The sequence below is a fragment of the Vulpes lagopus genome, chromosome 2 (genome assembly GCF_018345385.1).
Source record: "Vulpes lagopus strain Blue_001 chromosome 2, ASM1834538v1, whole genome shotgun sequence".
Classification (NCBI taxonomy): Eukaryota; Metazoa; Chordata; class Mammalia; order Carnivora; family Canidae; genus Vulpes; species Vulpes lagopus.
The window spans coordinates 81,842,151-81,861,561 of record NC_054825.1 but is presented as its reverse complement, the minus strand read 5'-3'; the positions used below and the strand labels follow the sequence as shown (position 1 = coordinate 81,861,561).

The 19,411-nt window shown below is 37.1% G+C and overlaps 1 pseudogene; it reads right to left on the bottom strand.

Annotated features, from left to right (window-relative positions):
- The window catches only part of LOC121477680, a 69,732-nt pseudogene that overhangs the window by 27,649 nt on the left and 22,672 nt on the right, over positions 1-19,411 (bottom strand).

Genomic DNA, 19,411 nt, shown 5'->3' with positions numbered 1-19,411 from the left:
CGGTTTAGCGCCGCCTTCAGCCGGGGCTGTGATCCTGGGGATCCAGTATTGGGTCCCACATCAGGCACCCTGCATGGGGCCTGCTTCTCCCTCTGCCTATGTCTCTGCCTCTCTCTCTCTCTCTCTCTCTCTCTCTCTCACTCTGTGTCTCTCATGAATAAATAAATAAAATCTTTAAAACATATATATATATAAAGAAGATGGAAAGTTAATTATAATACTTGGTAAGAAAAGGCTAGTACATTCTCATAAATTCAGATTTTTTTTTTAATTTTGGGGTTGCTGTATTACTTGAATGACTTCAAATGTAATTAGTCTTTTGCCTATCTCCTCATATTTTAGCATTTTAATTCAGCAGTATTAGCAATTTTATACTGTTTGTTTTTATACATGAAAACAAAATATCAATAAATAAACTTAGATTTATTTTTTAAAGTAAAAATGTCATACTGGTTCCAATTAGGTTTCTAATGGATAAAAGATTCCTCTTTTTTAACAGTTGTCCGGGCTGTTAACAGAGACGGGCTGGGGGCTGCATCACCTCTCACGGACCCCTCGGAGGGACCCCGGCCTCCCTGGAGGCGGTGTGGGTACTCTGGCTTGCTCCGGGCCGCCTGGGGTATCACCAGCAGGAGTGCCGGCAGGCAGGCCAGTCATCCCAGCGCCTCAGCCCTCGGATCCCCAGGGACAGTAGGTGCTTTCACTCCCTCAGCCTGCAAGGGTCAGATTTGCCATCGAAACGACGACCTCTACTGTTTTCTTTTGTGTTTTGATAAACACTGAAGAAGCTGGAGCTGTACAACTTTATCTTGAGGGAAGTCCTCAGAACTGGTTTATTTGGTGTCGTGTAACCTCTTTCTGCTTTCAATACACAATTAGTAATCAAAAAAAAAAAAAAAAGAGAGAGAGAGAGAGAGATTTGTCTCATTTACTTTCCTACTACCCACCTCCCATTCCTCAGGTAAACACACACACACACAATGTTTTTGTTTTTGCATTGTAGGAAGGACTTTAATTTAGTGTTTTAAAAAAAATCAACTTTCAAAACATTCATAATTGACTCTCACTCATCTTAAATAAAAATAAATCACAAAATGGAAAATAAATCACAACACTGAGCAGGCTACACTCAATGCTACCTAAAAGAGGGAAGAAAGGAAAGGCTAAGGACTATCTAGAATGGGGAAAGCGAGAGGATTCTTATTTATAAGGGTTTTAAATTCAGTTACTCAAAGGTGCCAGTTCATTACCTTGGTTAATTCTAATAAAATTTTTGGCATAAGATTTGTTTAAAATATATACATATTTTAAAAGATTTTATTTATTCATGAGAGACACAGAGAGAGAGAGAGAGGCAGAGACACGGGCAGAGAGAGAGAAGCAGGCTCCATGCAGGGAGCCTGATGTGGGACTCAATCCCAGACCCCAGGATCAAGGCCCTGAGCCAAAGGCAGACGCTCAACCACTGAGGCACCCATGCATCCCTAAAATATTTTAAATGATAAAAAGTATTTTTTTCTTTATTACATAGATATTTGCAAGATTATTGGAACTATTTGGGGATAATTCAGTTTTAAATTCTGTGTGGGAGGCTAGAGTATTCATTAATGAAAGAAAAAAGGGTCTTTAGAACCAAGTCATTGGTAAAATTTTCTAAAATGGATCCTTTCTATATTTTCAGAAAAAGACTTTTAAAAAATGTTTTCAACTTCTAACCCAACTCAATTAGAAAGCTTTAGTTAATACTAAAGTCAATACTTATTCAGAGATTAAAGATGAGAAATAGTGTTTGAAAAACACTATTTTCTATTCTTCTCAAGTGAAAATTTTAGAAATTTACTCTTCTAACTGCTCATGTTTATGCTTTCCAAGCATTAATTTGACTCTGGAAATTACATATGGAAAAAATAGAAGCTAGCATTTGGAAAAAATGAGTTGATTTTATCTGTCATGATTTAGCTCAACTTCCAAGTACCATATGAAATCTTCTGGAACAAATTCTCTTCTATCTTCTCAATGTCTAATTAATAAAGTCGAAATCAAGGCCAGTTCCTCTGCCACAGCTGAGTGATGACACAGATGGGAGATGAGTAAGACTTACTTCCTGACCCCCAGGAGAGTCCTAGCCATCTATGTAGAACCTTTCACATTTTCCCCTGCTCTCCTCTTCTGCTACCATTCTAAGCTGACCCGAACAAAGTTCCTAACTGGTTATCTTAACTCCGAACTTCGGAATCTTCCCACAAAGAGCAGGTGTGCACATGCGCACATACACATACACACACCTACTATTACTGAATGTTGTTAGCTCTCTGAAATGCAACTCCACACATCCACATATTCACCTCCAGCCACATTGTATCCACCAATGTGAATTTTCTTTACAGTCAAAGTCGCACTATTTAGTCATGACAGTTGGATCCTTCAGAAGGAAAGCAGCTTCCTTCACCGGAACCTAGTCCTGTAATCCATTTCTATACTTCCTTGTCCCAGAGCAACTGCTGGCTTTAAAAAATATGTCCCACTGCTCTGGGTAGAGTATTTCAAGACAGAAGCACTTCTGAGATTATACAGCCTGACAGTGCTCAAGGCTTGGTCAGCAGATGGATGTTTTCCAGTCAAGAAAAATGGCCCATTTCCTTCTGCAGATAGAGCTTCCAGTCAGAGCTCAGTGAGCTAAGCAAGGGTTATGCTTCTACTGCCTCTCATCTTCTTGGCTAAGTGCCTCTGGACAATGCACAGACTTCACAAAGCTTGGGGCAGACCTGCTGTATGTGACAGCATTTAGCCTAACCCATCCTAACTCTTCAAAGCCCAGACCAAGGGCAGCCCAGGTGGCTCAGTGGTTTAGCACCGCCTTCAGCCCAGGGCCTGATCCTGGAGACCTGGGTCAAGTTCCGAGTCAGGCTTCCTGCATGGAGCCTGCTTCTTCCTCTGCCTGTGTCTCTGTCTCTCTGTCTCTCTGTCTCTCTCTCTCTCTCTCTCTCTCTCTGTGTGTGTGTCTCTCATGAATGAATAAATAAATAAAATGTTTTAAAAAATTTTTTTTAGAAAAAACCCAGAGCAAGAACCACACCTACCAAGAAGTATCATCTGACCTTCTTTGACATCCACACCTGGGCTGTGTAATCACTCTTTTTGTTTCCTTGTACCTTGTACTTGATCCTAGCTCAGCATTTGTTACACCTGATTATAATTGTTATCTTCCTCCCTGCCTGCACAAAGATCATTAGGGTGGGGATTGTGCCTATTCCCATTTCTTAGAAAAGTACCTGGGAAGTATTTGTAACTTTCCAATCATAAAATAAAAAGTTATTATTCATGTTCTTTAAGGGAGGCACTTTAACAATATTTCAGCTGTAGTTCAAATAATTAGGTTTCCCCAAATTAGTAAAATCTAAACATTTTAGGCAAAATAAGGATGATAATGGTGGTGATAGATTACACTAAATGATGGAATTTGCTGATTCTGGAAAGGAAATCAAATCTAGTCATCAAATGTTGGACATTATAACTAAAGACAGCATACTTTAATGTAGAAACCAGGTAGCCTGACACTTGTGTATTAAAAGAGTTGGAAGTAGAGTGAACCCAGGACTTAATCAGATGAGACTCCTTGATTGCTCTGGTTAGAGCTGTAATCAACATTTCCCTTGATGTAAATTAGTTTACTTTAATATCAAGGGAGTAATAAAACCAGGCTCATTTTGTGTTACAGATGATGAAAATGAAACCTAAGACATGAATTTAAGTTCTCATAAGTTAGGGTGTGGAAGTGGGTCTTGAACTCTCAGTCTGCTGTTCTTTTTACATCTCACCACTAGCTTTTAAATATACAAGGCTTATAATTTGAGACTAGATATTAATTATGATACCCAGATGTACTGTGGTGGCTGGACTCTCCTTCTATAACCCATAGGCCATGTTATAAGATGGGCACTTTCTCATTTTGCATTAATGGCCTCCTAACTTCTTTAATTTCATACTCTCAACAGTAAATGTTTGGGTAATTCACCTACATTTGGACATATTTGTTCACATATTATGTTCACATATTATACACATATTTGTTCACATATTATGCACTTAAATTACTAAAAACCTTATATACTTAATATTAGTAAAGCTTAGTCTTTTTAATTCTTCTAGAGAATGCTATGTTGAGTCACACAGTAAAGCCACGGACCTTCCAGAGAAGGGCTATGAAACTCCAAACCCAAGAAGAGAGGCCAGTGCCATCTAGAGGCCAGGGGTGAACATGCACACTCTCCGGATCAGCCGGGTACTGACTGCTTGGGTTTCAGGGTTATCTCAAACAATGGGCTCTACCAAAATCACAGTTCCTCATCTTGCACACACTTATATTAGAGCCCAACTACCTCATTTGTTTTTGCTTCCTCTTTGTGAAACATATCTTTCAAACTCTGAATTCCTATTTTCCTCTGTATCTTCCAGCTTTACATAGCATACAAATAAGGCCAGAAAACAGTAGGATACTGATTCCATTTAAAGCCACTTATGTACAAGGAAAAAAAACCCCACTGGAACGAAATATAAAAATAGGAAACATTAGTTAAACTACTAGAAAGTGTGTATGTATTTGTTTGCTGGATTATCATCAGTCTTCTTCATTTGACAAGAATCCTGCCTGTATCCCAAATGCCTAGAACAAGGCCCAGCACATACCATAACACCAATATGATTTTGTGAAACCAGTGAATTAATTGGTTATTTGGAATGAGCCGATTTGGAATGGTTTTTATTTTCTCTACACATAATTATCATTTGCAAATTCTCAACAATCAACATGAATTATAACTAGAAAAAAAGAAATAATGTTTATACCTAGTTAGCTTGGCCTTAGAACCAATAAAGGTGCTCTTTCATAAAAACCATCAAGATGACAAAGATCTCAAAGAGCCATCTAATCAATTACTTACTACCAGCCTGGAAGACAACTGATACTGTCTTTACATCCTGTCTACCCCTGGAAAAAGACCCCATGGGGGTTAGCAATGTGCTGCTATTGACAGCTTCTGGACTATAAACAGTGGTCTATAAACAGTGCCAAGCTTCTTCTTCCCATTCTTCTATATTGTGAGGCTTAGGAATCTAAGATTGGCCCCCTAGTAATAGGGGTTTCAAATGTAGAAGTGCTAGGTAGCATATAAAAAGTCAAGGAATTATTAGTATCAGGAAAAATTACAGGATCATAATAACAGGATAAAATTAAGATAATTTATAATGAAAGATAGTTGTTAAAAGTATCAGGAGACAAGTAAATATATGCACAAATCTCACAGCCAGCTACTGCCGATCCACCAAAAGATGAGCTTTATCAATTCTGACATTTTTGGCAAAATGTAGTCGTTTTGGCAAATCAGGAGTCAAATAGGGTTTGAAATGCTGATCAGGTTTCTGGCAATAAAAATAAGTAAATTCTTTCTTCGTGTATGTTATAAAATATGCAAGCTAATGCAACAATTTCATCTTCTAAGACAATTAAGTACTTTTTAAAAGTAAGAGGGTTTAAGCTTGGCTAATAAAATAAGGATATTAAGTATTAAATTAATTAAGAATATTAAAATATTAAAGGATATTATGTTATTTTTATTGTTGCAACAATATTTAAATTGCAATTAAAAATGTGATTTAGGAGAGGAGGGGCAAGATGGTGGAAGAGTAGGGTCCCCAAATCACCTGTCCCCACCAAATTACCTAGAAAACCTTCAAATTATCCTGAAAATCTGCAAATTCGGCCTGAGATTTAAAGAGAGAACAGCTGGAATGCTACAGTGAGAAGAGTTCGCGCTTCTATCAGGTAGGAAGACGGGGAAAAAGAAATAAAGAAACAAAAGGCCTCCAAGGGGGAGGGGCCCCACGAGGAGCCGGGCTGAGGCCGGGGCGAGTGTCCCCAGGACAGGAGAGCCCCGTCCCGGAGGAGCAGGAGCTGCACCAACCTTCCCAGGCGGAAAGGGGCCCGCAGGGAGTTAGAGCAGGACCCAGGAGGGCGGGGATGCCCTCGGGCTCCCTGGGACACTAACAGGCACCTGCGCCCTGGGAGAGTGCGCGGAGCTCCCTAAGGGCTGCAGCGCGCACGGCGGGACCCGGAGCAGCTCGGAGGGGCTCGGGCGGCGGCTCTGTGGAGGGGGCTGCGGAGCGGGAGCGGGAATCCAACAGTGCAGGCCCCGGAGCACAGGGCGCCGGGACACAGCCCAGGATCTGGCCTCCCCCAGGACAGGCAGAGGCCGGGAGGGCCCAGGACAGCGAGGATGCTCCTGCCTGGAACTGAGCAGATCAGCAGCCCCGCCCCGGAGCCTCCAGGCCCTGCAGACAGAGAGTCCCGGAGTTACTGCTGGAGCTGACTCCAGGGCTGCAGAGCTGGCCCCACCACTGGGGTTGTTCCTTCTGGGGCCTCACGGGGTAAACAACCCCCACTGAGCCCTGCACCAGGCAGGGGGCAGAGCAGCTCCCCCAAGTGCTAACATCTGAAAATCAGCACAACAGGCCCCTCCCCCAGAAGACCAGCTAGATGGACAAGTTCCAGGGGAAGTCAAGGGACTTAAAGTATACAGAATCAGAAGATACTCCCCTGTGTTTTTGGTTTTTTAATTTTTTTATTTTTTGCTTTTTGATTTGTTTGCTTCCCCCACCCCTTTTTTCCTTTCTTTTTCTCTTTTTCTTCTCTTTTTTCCCTTTGTTCTTTTTTCTTTTTTCTTTTTCTCTTTTCTTTTCTTCTTTCTCTCCTCTCTTTTTCTCCTTTTCCCAATACAACTTATTTTTGGCCACTCTTCAGTGAGCAAAATGACTAAAAGGAAAACCTCACCTCAAAAGAAAGAATCAGAAACAGTCTTCTCTCCCACAGAGTTACAAAATCTGGATTACAATTCAATGTCAGAAAGCCAATTCAGAAGCACTATTATACAGCTACTGGTGGCTCTAGAAAAAACCATAAAGGACTCAAGAGACTTCATGACTGCAGAATTTAGATCCAATCAGGCAGAAATTAAAAATCAATTGAATGAGATGCAATCCAAACTAGAAGTCCTAACGACGAGGGTTAACGAGGTGGAAGACCGAGTGAGTGACATAGAAGACAAGTTGATGGCAAAGAGGGAAACTGAGGAAAAAAGACACAAACAATTAAAAGACCATGAAGATAGATTAAGGGAAATAAACGACAGCCTGAGGAAGAAAAACCTACGTTTAATTGGGGTTCCTGAGGGCGCTGAAAGGGACAGAGGGCCAGAATATGTATTTGAACAAATCCTAGCTGAAAACTTTCCTAATCTGGAAAGGGAAGCACGCATTCAGATCCAGGAAATAGAGAGATGCCCCCCTAAAATCAATAAAAACCGTTCAACACCTCGACATTTAATAGTGAAGCTTGCAAATTCCAAAGATACAGAGAAGATCCTTAAAGCAGCAAGAGACAAAAAGTCCCTGACTTTGATGGGGAGGAGTATTAGGGTAACAGCAGACCTCTCCACAGAGACCTGGCAGGCCAGAAAGGGCTGGCAGGATATATTCAGGGTCCTAAGTGAGAAGAACATGCAACCAAGAATACTTTATCCAGCAAGGCTCTCATTCAAAATGGAAGGAGAGATAAAGAGCTTCCAAGACAGACAGGAACTGAAAGAATATGTGACCTCCGTCCAGCTCTGCAAGAAATTTTAAGGGGGACTCTTAAAATCCCCCTTTAAGAAGAAGTTCAGTGGAACAATCCACAAAAACAAGGACTGAATAGATATCATGATGACAAAAAACTCATATCTGTCAATAGTAACTCTGAACGTGAATGGGCTTAATGACCCCATCAAAAGGCACAGGGTTTCAGACTGGATAAAAAAGCAGGACCCATCTATTTGCTGTCTACAAGAGACTCATTTTAGACAAAAGGACACCTACAGCCTGAAAATAAAAGGTTGGAGAACCATTCACCATTCAAATGGTCCTCAAAAGAAAGCAGGGGTAGCCATCCTAATATCAGATAAACTAAAATTTATCCTGAAGACTGTAGTAAGAGATGAAGAGGGACACTATATCATACATAAAGGATCTATCCAACAAGAGGACTTAACAATCCTCAATATATATGCCCCGAATGTGGGAACTGCCAAATATATAAATCAATTGATAACCAAAGTGAATAAATACTTAGATAATAATACACTTATGCTTGGTGACTTCAATCTAGTGCTTTTTGTACTCGATAGGTCTTCTAAGCACAACATCTCCAAAGAAACGAGAGCTTTAAATGATACACTTGACCAGATGGATTTCACAGATATCTACAGAACTTTACATCCAAACTCAACTGAATACACATTCTTCTCAAGTGCACATGGAACTTTCTCCAGAATAGACCATATACTGGGTCACAAATCGGGTCTGAACCAATACCAAAAGATTGGGATCATCCCCTGCATATTCTCAGACCATAATTCCTTGAAATTAGAACTAAATCACAACAAGAAGTTTGGAAGGACCTCAAACACGTGGAGGTTAAGGACCATCCTGCTAAAAGATGAAAGGGTCAACCAGGAAATTAAGGAAGAATTAAAAAGATTCATGGAAACTAATGAGAATAAAGATACAACCATTCAAAATCTTTGGGATGCAGCAAAAGCAGTCCTAAGGGGGAAATACACTGCAATACAAGCATCCATTCAAAAAATGGAAAGAACTCAAATACAAAAGCTAACCTTGCACATAAGGGAGCTAGAGAAGAAACAGAAAATAGATCCTACACCCAGCAGAAGAAGAGAGTTAATAAAGATTCAAGCAGAACTCAACGAAATCGAGACCAGAAGAACTGTGGAACAGATCAACAGAACCAGGAGTTGGTTCTTTGAAAGAATTCAAAAGATAGATAAACCATTAGCCAGCCTTATTAAAAAGAAGAGAGAGAAGACTCAAATTAATAAAATTATGAATGAGAAAGGAGAGATCACTACCAGCACCAAGGAAATACAAATGATTTTAAAAACATATTATGAACAGCTATACACCAATAAATTAGGCAATCTGGAAGAAATGGATGCATTCCTGGAAAGCCACAAACTACCAAAACTGGAACAGGAAGAAATAGAAAACCTGAACAGGCCAATAACCAGGGAGGAAATTGAAGCAGTCATCAAAAACCTCCCAAGACACAAGAGTCCAGGGCCAGATGGCTTCCCAGGGGAATTCTATCAAACGTTTAAAGAAGAAACCATACCTATTCTACTAAATTGGAATACTTCTAAACTCATTCTATGAGACCAGCATCACCTTAATTCCAAAAACAGATAAAGACCCCACCAAAAAGGAGAATTATAGACCAATATCCCTGATGAACACAGATGCAAAAATTCTCAACAAGATACTAGCCAATAGGATCCAATAGTACATTAAGAAGATTATTCACCATGACAAAATGGGATTAATCCTTGGGATGCAAGGCTGGTTCAACATTCATAAAGCAATCAATGTGATAGATCATATGAACAAGAGAAAAAACAAGAACCATATGATCCTCTCAATAGATGCAGAGAAAGCATTTGACAAAATACAGCATCCATTCCTGATCAAAACTCTTCAGAGTGTAGGGATAGAGGGAACATTCCTCAGCATCTTCAAAGCCATCTACGAAAAGCCCACAGCAAATATTCTCAATAGGGAAACACTGGGAGCCTTTCCCCTAAGAACAGGAACATGACAGGTATGTCAACTCTCACCACTGCTATTCAACATAGTACTGGAAGTCCTAGCCTCAACAATCAGGCAACAAAAAGAAATAAAAGGTATTCAAAATGGCAAAGAAGAAGTCAAACTCTCCCTCTTTCCAGATGACATGATACTGTACATAGAAAACCAAAAAGACTCCACTTCCAGATTGCTAGAACTCATACAGCAATTCAGCAGTGTGGCAGGATACAAAACCAATGCCCAGAAATCAGTGGCATTTCTATACACTAACAATGAGACTGAAGAAAGAGAAATTAAGGAGTCAATGCCATTTACAATTGCACCTAAAGGCATAAGATACCTAGGAATAAACCTAACCAAAGAGGTAAAGGATCTATACCCTAAAAACTACAGAGCACTTCTGAAAGAAATTGAGGAAGACACAAAGAGATGGAAAAATATTCCATGCTAATAATGGACTAGAAGAATTACTATTGTGAAAATGTCAATGCTACCCAGGGCAATTTACACATTTAATGCAATCCCTATCAAAATACTATGGACTTTCTTCAGAAAGTTGGAACAAAGTATCTTAAGATTTGTATTGAATCAAAAAAGACCCTCAATAGCCAGGGGAATATTTTCTTTTTAAATATTTTTTCTTTAAAAAGAAAACCAGAGCTGGGGGCATCACAATGCCGGATTTCAGGCTGCACCACAAACCTGTGATTATCAAGACAGTGTGGTACTGGCACAAAAACAGACACATAGATCAATGGAACAGAATAGAGAATCCAGAAGTGGACCCTCAACTCTATGGTCAACTAATATTTGACAAAGCAGGAAAGACTATCCACTGGAAAAAGACAGTCTCTTCAATAAATGGTGTGGGGGAAATTGGACAGCCACACACAGAAGTATGAAACTAGACCATTCTCTTACACCATACACAAAGAAAAACTAAAAAATGGATGAATGTTCTAAAAGTGAGACAAGAATCCATCAAAATCCTAGAGGAGAACACAGGCAACACCGTTTTTGAATTGACCACAGCAATTTCTTGCAAGACACATCTATGAAGGCAAGGGAAAAAGAGGAAAAATGAACTATTGAGACTTCATCAAGATAAAAAGCTTCTGCACAGCAAAAGAAAAAGTCAACAAAACAAAAAAACCCTACAGAATGGGGCAAGATAGTTGCAAATGACATATCAGATAAAGGAGTAATATCCAAGATCTATAAAGAACTTATTAAACTCCACAGCAATTGCACTGCTGGGGATTTACCCCAAAGATACAGATGCAATGAAACGCCTGGACACCTGCACCCAGATGTTTATAGCAGCAATGTCCACAATAGCCAAACTGTGGAAGGAGCCTTGGTGTCCATTGGAAGATGAATGGATAAAGAAGATGTGGTCTATGTATATAATGGAGTATTAGTCATTAGAAATGACAAATACCCACCATTTGCTTCGACATGGATGGAACTGGACTTAGTGAAATAAGTCAATCAGAGAAGGGCAAACATTATATAGTCTCATTCATTTGGGGAATATAAAAAGTAGTGAAAGGGAATAAAGGGGAAAGGAGAGAAAATGAGTGAAAATATCAGAGAGGGAGACAGAACATGAGAGATTCCTAACTCTGGGAAATGAACAAGGGATGGTGGAAAGGGAGGTGGGCAGGGGGTAGGGGTGACTGGGTGATGGGCACTGAGGGGGACATTTGATGGGATGAGCACTGGGTGGTATGCTATATGGTGGCAAATTGAACTCCAATTTAAAAAATAAAGTAGGAAGAAAAATAAATAAATTTCTTATACCTGGTAAAATAAATAAATAAATAAATAATACAATCTGAGGCTCCTGGGGGGCTCTGTTGGCAGGTGCATGACTCTTGATCTCATGGTCATGAGATGAAGCTCCAAACTGAGTGTACATAATACTTAAATAAATAAATGTTAAGGAATTACAGTGTACAAAAGTATAACAAATAATAAAAAGAATAAAATTGGAGGTTAGAAAGTAACCACAGGCAGTGCGAAAGCGCCAGGGACAGCACCTGTGCTCGACTCCCAGAGGTAACTATGCCTTGAAGACAGCTTACAACAATACTTGCTCCTACGGGAGTTACAACCTAACACCATTCACCATAGGAATTTCCATTGCAAAAGCTGTATTGAACTTGGAGACACAGGCTTTCCAGGTCTGAAGCTTGACACTTGCCTCACAGGCAACATCTAACAAGCATCTAAAAAGGGTATTAGAAAAAATAATAAAATAAAAAGAGTATTAGAAACTAAATTCATATGCAGTGTGGATCTGCAAGGGACAGAAGGTGTGCTGAAGTCTCAGAAGTCAGTATGTCCTGAAGCCAGTTTTCACCTAGCCTCTGATTAGTGGGAATTAGTATATAGCTCCATTCTAAGGCTATTTCTAGGAAACCACTCTATTGAACATGGAGATACAAGTCATCAGGGCCTGCAACTTTCACTTGCCTCTCACACAAATTCTGTCAGGCATGGAACATTATGATGTTAGAAGCAAACTCTAAGGCAGTCTGAATGTGGAACGGTCATGCCCTCAACTGAACACTCAGAAAAAAGTAGGCCTTGTAGCCAGCTTTCAAGTAACCTCTCTCCCTTAGATTTACAATAAAGATCTACCCTCAGTAAAAAGTTTCAATGCAAAGCACTGTATTGAAGTAGGAAAACAAGCTTTCCTTTCCACACCATGCCACCTGCCTCTCACACATCTTCTGACAGGGATGTAACATAAGGGAGTATGAAGCTAAGTATGCATGGGCTGTGGAACCGTGAAAGAAGGAATTTTGCTAAAATCTCAGAAATAAGTATATCATGATGCCAGCAATCAAGGAGCTTCATTCTTATTGGAGTAAGAACCTAGCCCCATTCTAGGTGAAGAGGTTGCATGGAAAGTGCCCCACTTACTCGGAGACACAAGCTTTCTAATCCGGCAACTTGCTGCTTGCTGCTCATGCAGATTCTGAAAACATCTAAAATGAGGGTGTTAGAAACTCAATCCACAAGCAAAGTGGAACTGCAAGGGACAGCATGTGTGCTCATGTTTGAGACATCAGTGGGTCCTGAAGCCAGGGTTCACCTAGCCTCTCATTTGTGGGAATGACCTTGTAGCTCCATTTTAAGCAATGCAATTTCTAGGAAACCACTCTATTGATCATGGAGACACTAGTAGTATTGGCCTGCAACATTCACTTGCCTCTCACTCAAGTTCTGACAGACAGCCAAATTTAGGATATTAGAAGCTAAGTTTACAAGCTGTGTGGATACAGGAGGGTCATGAAATCAACTCAACTTTCAAAACTAATGTAGCCAGCTTTCAAGGAGCCTCTCTCCTTTCACAGTTACAATGTAGCTCTGCTCGAGGAGAGCCATTTCAATGGAAAGAACTCTAGCAAGTTAGGACAGCTTTCTGTTTGGGCACCTTGCCCCTTGGCTGTGAAACAACTCCTGCCAGGCAGCGCACATTAGCATGTCAGAAGCTATGTTTTCAGGCAGTTTAGGTGCGGGCCGGTCATGACATCAGCCCCACACTCAGAAGTAAGTAGGCTTCGTGGCCTGCTTTCAAGTAGCATCTCTCCTTTAAGGTTTGCAGTGCAGCTCTACTCTCCATTAGAAGGTCCAATGTAAAGCCCTGAATTGAAGTAGGAAAACAAGCTTTCCTTTCCTACACCATGCCACTTAACTCTTACACAGGTTATGACAGGCATGTAACATGAGTGCATTTGAAGCTCAGTACACATGCAGTGTGGGTTAGTCCCTTTGCTCAACACTCACGCAGAAGTATGCGCTGGTGCCAGCACTCAATGCAGTTAGTTCTGTGTGGAGTTGGAGTGTATCAAGATCATCGGCGAGGAGGTTCCATGCAATGCCCTCCGCTGGATCTGGAGACACAAAACTTCCAAGCCGGCAGCTTGCCGCTTGCCTCTCCCGCAGATTCAGACAATCATGTAAAATGAGGGCGTTAGAAACTCCGTCGAGAGGCAATGTGGAACTGCCAAGGACACCAGATGTGTTCCTGTTTCAGAAGCCAGTGTGTCCTGAAGCCAGGTTTCATCAAGCCTGTCCTTTTTGGGAATGACTATGTAGCTCCATTCTAAGTGAGGCCATTTCCTGGAAACCATTCTCTTGATGATGGAGACACTGGTCGTCTGGGTCTGCAACATTCACTTGCCACTCACTAAACTTCTGTCATGAAGACAACATTAGGAAACCAGAAGTTAGGGCTCCAGGCTTTGTGGATGCAGGAGCATCATGCCGTCAACTCAACTCTCAAAACTAAAGAGACCTTGTAGCCAGCTTTCAAGTAGCCTCTCTCCTTTCACAGTTACAATGTAGCTCTGCTCAAGGAGAGCCATTTCAATGGAAAGAACTCTAGCGAGTTAGGACAGAAGCTTTCTATTTGGGCACCTTGCCCCTTGGCTGTGAAAAGACTCCCGCCACGCAGCACACATTAGGATGTCAGAAGCTATATTTTCAGGCAGTTTAGGTGCGGGCCGGTCATGACATCAGCCCCACACTCAGAAGTAAGCAGACTTCGTGGCCTGCTTTCAAGTAGCATCTCTCCTTTAAGGTTTGCAGTGCAGCTCTACTCTCCGTTAGATGACCCAATGTAAAGCCCTGATTGATTGAATTGAAAATAATCGAATCAAATTGAATCAAATTGAAAATAAACGAATCAAATCGATAGAATTGAATCAAATCGAAAATAATTGAATTGAATCAAATCGAAAAGAATCAAATCGAATTGAACTGAGTCGAATCAAATTGAAAATAATCGAATCGAATCAAATTGAAAATAATCGAATTGAATCGAATCGAATCGAAAATAATGGAATCGAATCGAGTCGAATCGAAAAGAATCAAATCAAAAAGAATCGAATCGAATCAAATAAAAAAATAATCGAATCGAATAGAAAATAATCGAATCAAATTGAATGGAATTGAATCGAAAATAATCGAATCGAATGGAATCGAATTGAATTGAAAATAATTGAATCGAATCGAATGGAATTGAATCAAAAATAATCAAATCGAATCAAATCAAATCGAATCGAAAATAATCGAATTGAATCGAATCGAATCAAATCGAAAATATTTGAATTGAATCGAATCGAATGGAATAAAAAATAGTCGAATCGAATCAAATGGAAAATAATCGAATTGAATCAAATTGAATCGAATCGAAAATATTTGAATTGAATCGAAATGATCAAATTGAAAATAATCGAATCATATCGAAAATAATGCATTCGAATAAAATCGAATTGAAAATATTCAAATCGAATCGAATCAAATTGAATCGAAAATAATCTAATCGAATCGAATCAAATCGAAAATAATTGAATTGAATCGAAAATAATCGAATCGAATAGAATCGATTAGAAAATAATCGAATTGAATCAAATTGAATCGAAAATAATGGAATCGAATCAAATCGAATCGAATCGCTTTGAAAATAATCGAATCGATTTGAAATTAATCGAATCGAATCGAATGGAAATAAATCGAATTGAATCGAATCGAATCAAAAATAATCTAATCGAATCGAATCAAAATGAAAATTTTTGAAATGAATCGAATTGCATCGAATTGAAAATAATCGAACTAAATCGAATCAAAAAAATCAAATCAAATCAAATGGAAGTGAATTGAAAAAAATGGAAAGGAATCGAATCGAGTAGAAATTAATAGAATGGAATCGAATTGAATTGAAAATAATCGAAACGAAACCAATCAAATCGAATCTAAATGAAAATAATCTAATCGAATCGAATCTAATCGAAAATAATTGAATCGAAAATAATCGAATTGAATCAAATCAAAAATAATCGAATGGAATCGAATTGAATTGAGAATAAACAAATCGAATTGAATTGAATCAAATCGAGAATAAGCAAATCGCATTGAATCGAATAGAATCGAATAGAAAATTATGGAATTGAATCGAATCAAATTGAATCAAAATAATTGAATCGAAACTAATTGAATCGAATCGAAACGAAAATAATCGAATCGAATCGAATCGCATTGAAAATAATTGAATTGATTTGAAATTAATCAAATCGAATTGAATAGAAATAAATCAAATTGAATCGAATCGAATGAAAAATAATCGATTCAAATCTAATCGAAACAAAAATGATTGAAATGAATCGAATCATATCGAATTGAAAAGAATCGAATAAAATCAAATTGAATCGAATCGAAAATACAGGAATGGAATCGAATCAAATTGAATCAAAATAATTGAATCGAAACTAATTGAATCGAATCGAAAAGAAAATAATATAATCGAATCGAATCAAATAAAAAATTTTGAATCGAATCGAAACGAAAAAAATTGAAAATAATCAAATCGAATAAAAAATAATGCATTGGAATCGAATCGAATCGAAAATATTCGAATCGAATCGAATCAAATGGAATGGAAAATAATCTAATGGAATTGAATCGAATCGAATTGAATCGAAAATATCAAATCGAATTGAATCGAATCGAATAGAAAATAATCAAGTCAAATCAAATCGATACGAATTGAAAATATTTGAATTGAATCGAATCGAATTGAATTGAAAATATTCCAATCGAATCGAATCAAATCAAACTGAATCGAATAGAATCGAATCGAAAATAATCAAATCAAATGGTATTGAATCGAATTGAAAATAATCGAATCGAATCAAATCGAATCAAATCGAAAATATTTGAATTGAATCGAATCAAATAAAAAATAGTCGAATCGAATCAAATCAAATGGAAAATAATCGAATCAAATCAAATCGAATCCAATCGAAAATATTTGAATCGAATCGAAATGAATCAAATTGAAAATAATCGAATCGAATCGAAAATAATGCATTCGAATAAAATCAAATCGAAAATATTGGAATCGAGTCGAATAAAATCGAATCGAATCAAATCGAATTGAAAATAATCGAATCGAGTTGAATCGAATCGAGTCGAATTGAATAGAAAATAATCGAATCCATTTAATTGAACCGAATGAAATAAAAAATAATCGAATCGAATTGCATCAATTCAAATTGAAAATAATCGAATCAAATGGAATCGAATCGAATAAAAAATAGTCGAATCGAATCAAATCGAATTGAAAATAAATGAATCGAATCGAATCAAATAAAAAAATAATCGAATCGAATCGAAAATAACCAAATCGAATTGAATGGAATCGAATTGAAAATAATAGAATCGAATGGAATAAAATCGAATTGAAAATAATCGAATCGAATGGAATCGAATAGAAAATAATCATATCGAATCAAATCAAATCGAATCGAAAATAATCGAATCAAATCGAATCGAATCAAATCGAAAATATTTGAATTGAATCGAATCGAATCAAAAATAGTCGAATCGAATTGAATCAAATGGAAAATAATCGAATCAAATCAAATCGATCGAAAATATTTAAATCGAATCAAAATGAAACAAATTGAAAATAATTGAATCGAATTGAAAATAATGCATTCGAATAAAATCGAATAGAAAATATTCGAATCAAGTCGAATAAAATAGAATTGAATCAAATTGAATTGAAAATAATCTAATCGAATTGAATCAAATCGAATCGAATCAAAATTAATCGAATTGAATTTAATCAAACCGAATCAAATCGAAATAATCGAATCAAATTGAATCGATTCGAATCGAAAATAATCGAATAGAATGGAATCGAATCGAATTAAAAAAAATCGAATCGAATGGAATCGAATAGAAAATAATCAAATCGAATCAAATCAAATCGAATAGAAAATAATCGAATCGAATCGAATCAAATCAAATCGAAAATATTTGAATTGAATCGAATCGTATCGAATCAAAAATAGTCGAATCGAATCGAATCAAATGGAAAATAATGGAATCAAATCAAATCGATCGAAAATATTTGAATCGAATTGAAGTGAATCAAATTGAAAATAATCGAATCGAATCGAAAATAATGCATTCGAATAAAATCAAATCGAAAATATTCGAATCGAGTCGAATAAAATTGAATCGAATCAAATCGCATTGAAAATAATCTAATCAAATTGAATCGAATCGAATCGTATCAAAAATAATTGAATCGAATTTAATCGAACCGAATCAAATCGAAATAATCGAATCAAATTGAATCGATTCGAATCGAAAATAATCGAATAGAATGGAATCGAATTGAATCGAAAATAGTTGAATCGACTCGAAAAGAATCAAATTGAAAAGAATCCAATTGAATTCAATCGAAAAGAATCGAATCGAAAAGAATCGAATCGAATCGAATTGAAAGGAATTAAATCGAATCGAAAATAGTCAAATCAAATTGAATAGAAAAGAATCGAATCGAAAAGAATCGATTCGAATCGAAAATAATAAAATCAAACCGAAATGAATTGAACTGACTCGAAAATAATCGAATTGAAAATAATCAAATCGAATGAAAAAGAATCAATCGAATCGAAAATAATCAAATCGAATCGAAATGAATTTAATCATATCAAAAATAATCGGATCGAATCAAATTGAAGACAATCGAATTGAATCGAAAGAAGAGAATTGAATCGAATCGAAAATAATCGAATCGAATAGAAAATAATGGAATAGCTTGAAAAGGATTGAATAGAATCGAATTGAAAATAATTGAATTGAAAATAATCGAATTGAAAATAATCGAATCGAAAATAATCAAATCAAATCGAAAAGAATTGAATCACATTGAATCGAAAATATTCGAATCGACTAGAAAATAATTGAATCAAAAAGAATCGAATCTAATTGAAAATATTTGAAATGAATCGAATCGAAAAGAATTGAATAGAAAATAGTCGAATCGAATTGAGTTGAAAAGAATTGAATATAAAAGAATCGAATCGAATCGAAAATAATCGAATCAAATCAAAATGTATTGAATCGAATCAAAAAGAATCGAATCGAAAAGAATTGAATCGAATCGAAAAGAATCAAATCGAATCGAAAAGAATCGAATCGAATCAAAAAGAATTGAATCACATCGGATCGAAAATATTCGAATCGACGTGAAAATAATTGAGTCAAGAATAATCGAATCGAATCGAATTGAAAGGAATCGAATCGAATTGAAAATAGTCAAATTGAATTGAATTGAAAAGAATCGAATCGAAAAGAAACGAATCGAATAGAAAAGAGTCGAATCAAAAATAATCAAATTGAATCAAAAAGAATTGAATCGAATCGAATTGAAAATAATGGACTCGAATGAAAAAGAATTGATTGAATTGAAAATAATCAAACGGAGTTGAAAAGAATTGAATCGTATAGAAAATAATCGGATTGAATCCAATCTAAAACAATAGAATTGAATCGAAAAGAATAGAATTGAGTCGAATCAACAATAATCGAATCGAATAGAAAATAATCGAATTGCTTGAAAGGTATCGAATCGAATCAATCGAAAATAATCGAATTGAAAATAATCGAATCGAAAATAATCGCATCAAAACGAAAATAATCGAATCAACTCGAAAATAATCAAATCCAAAAGAATCGAATTGAATCCAATTGAATCGTATCAAATCGAAAAGAATCAAATTGAATCGAAAAGAATTGAATGGATTCGATACGAAAAGAATGAACCAATTGAATCACAAATAACTGAATCAAATCGAAACAAAAAGAATTGAATTGAATCAAAACGAAAAGAATCAAATCAAATCAAATCGAA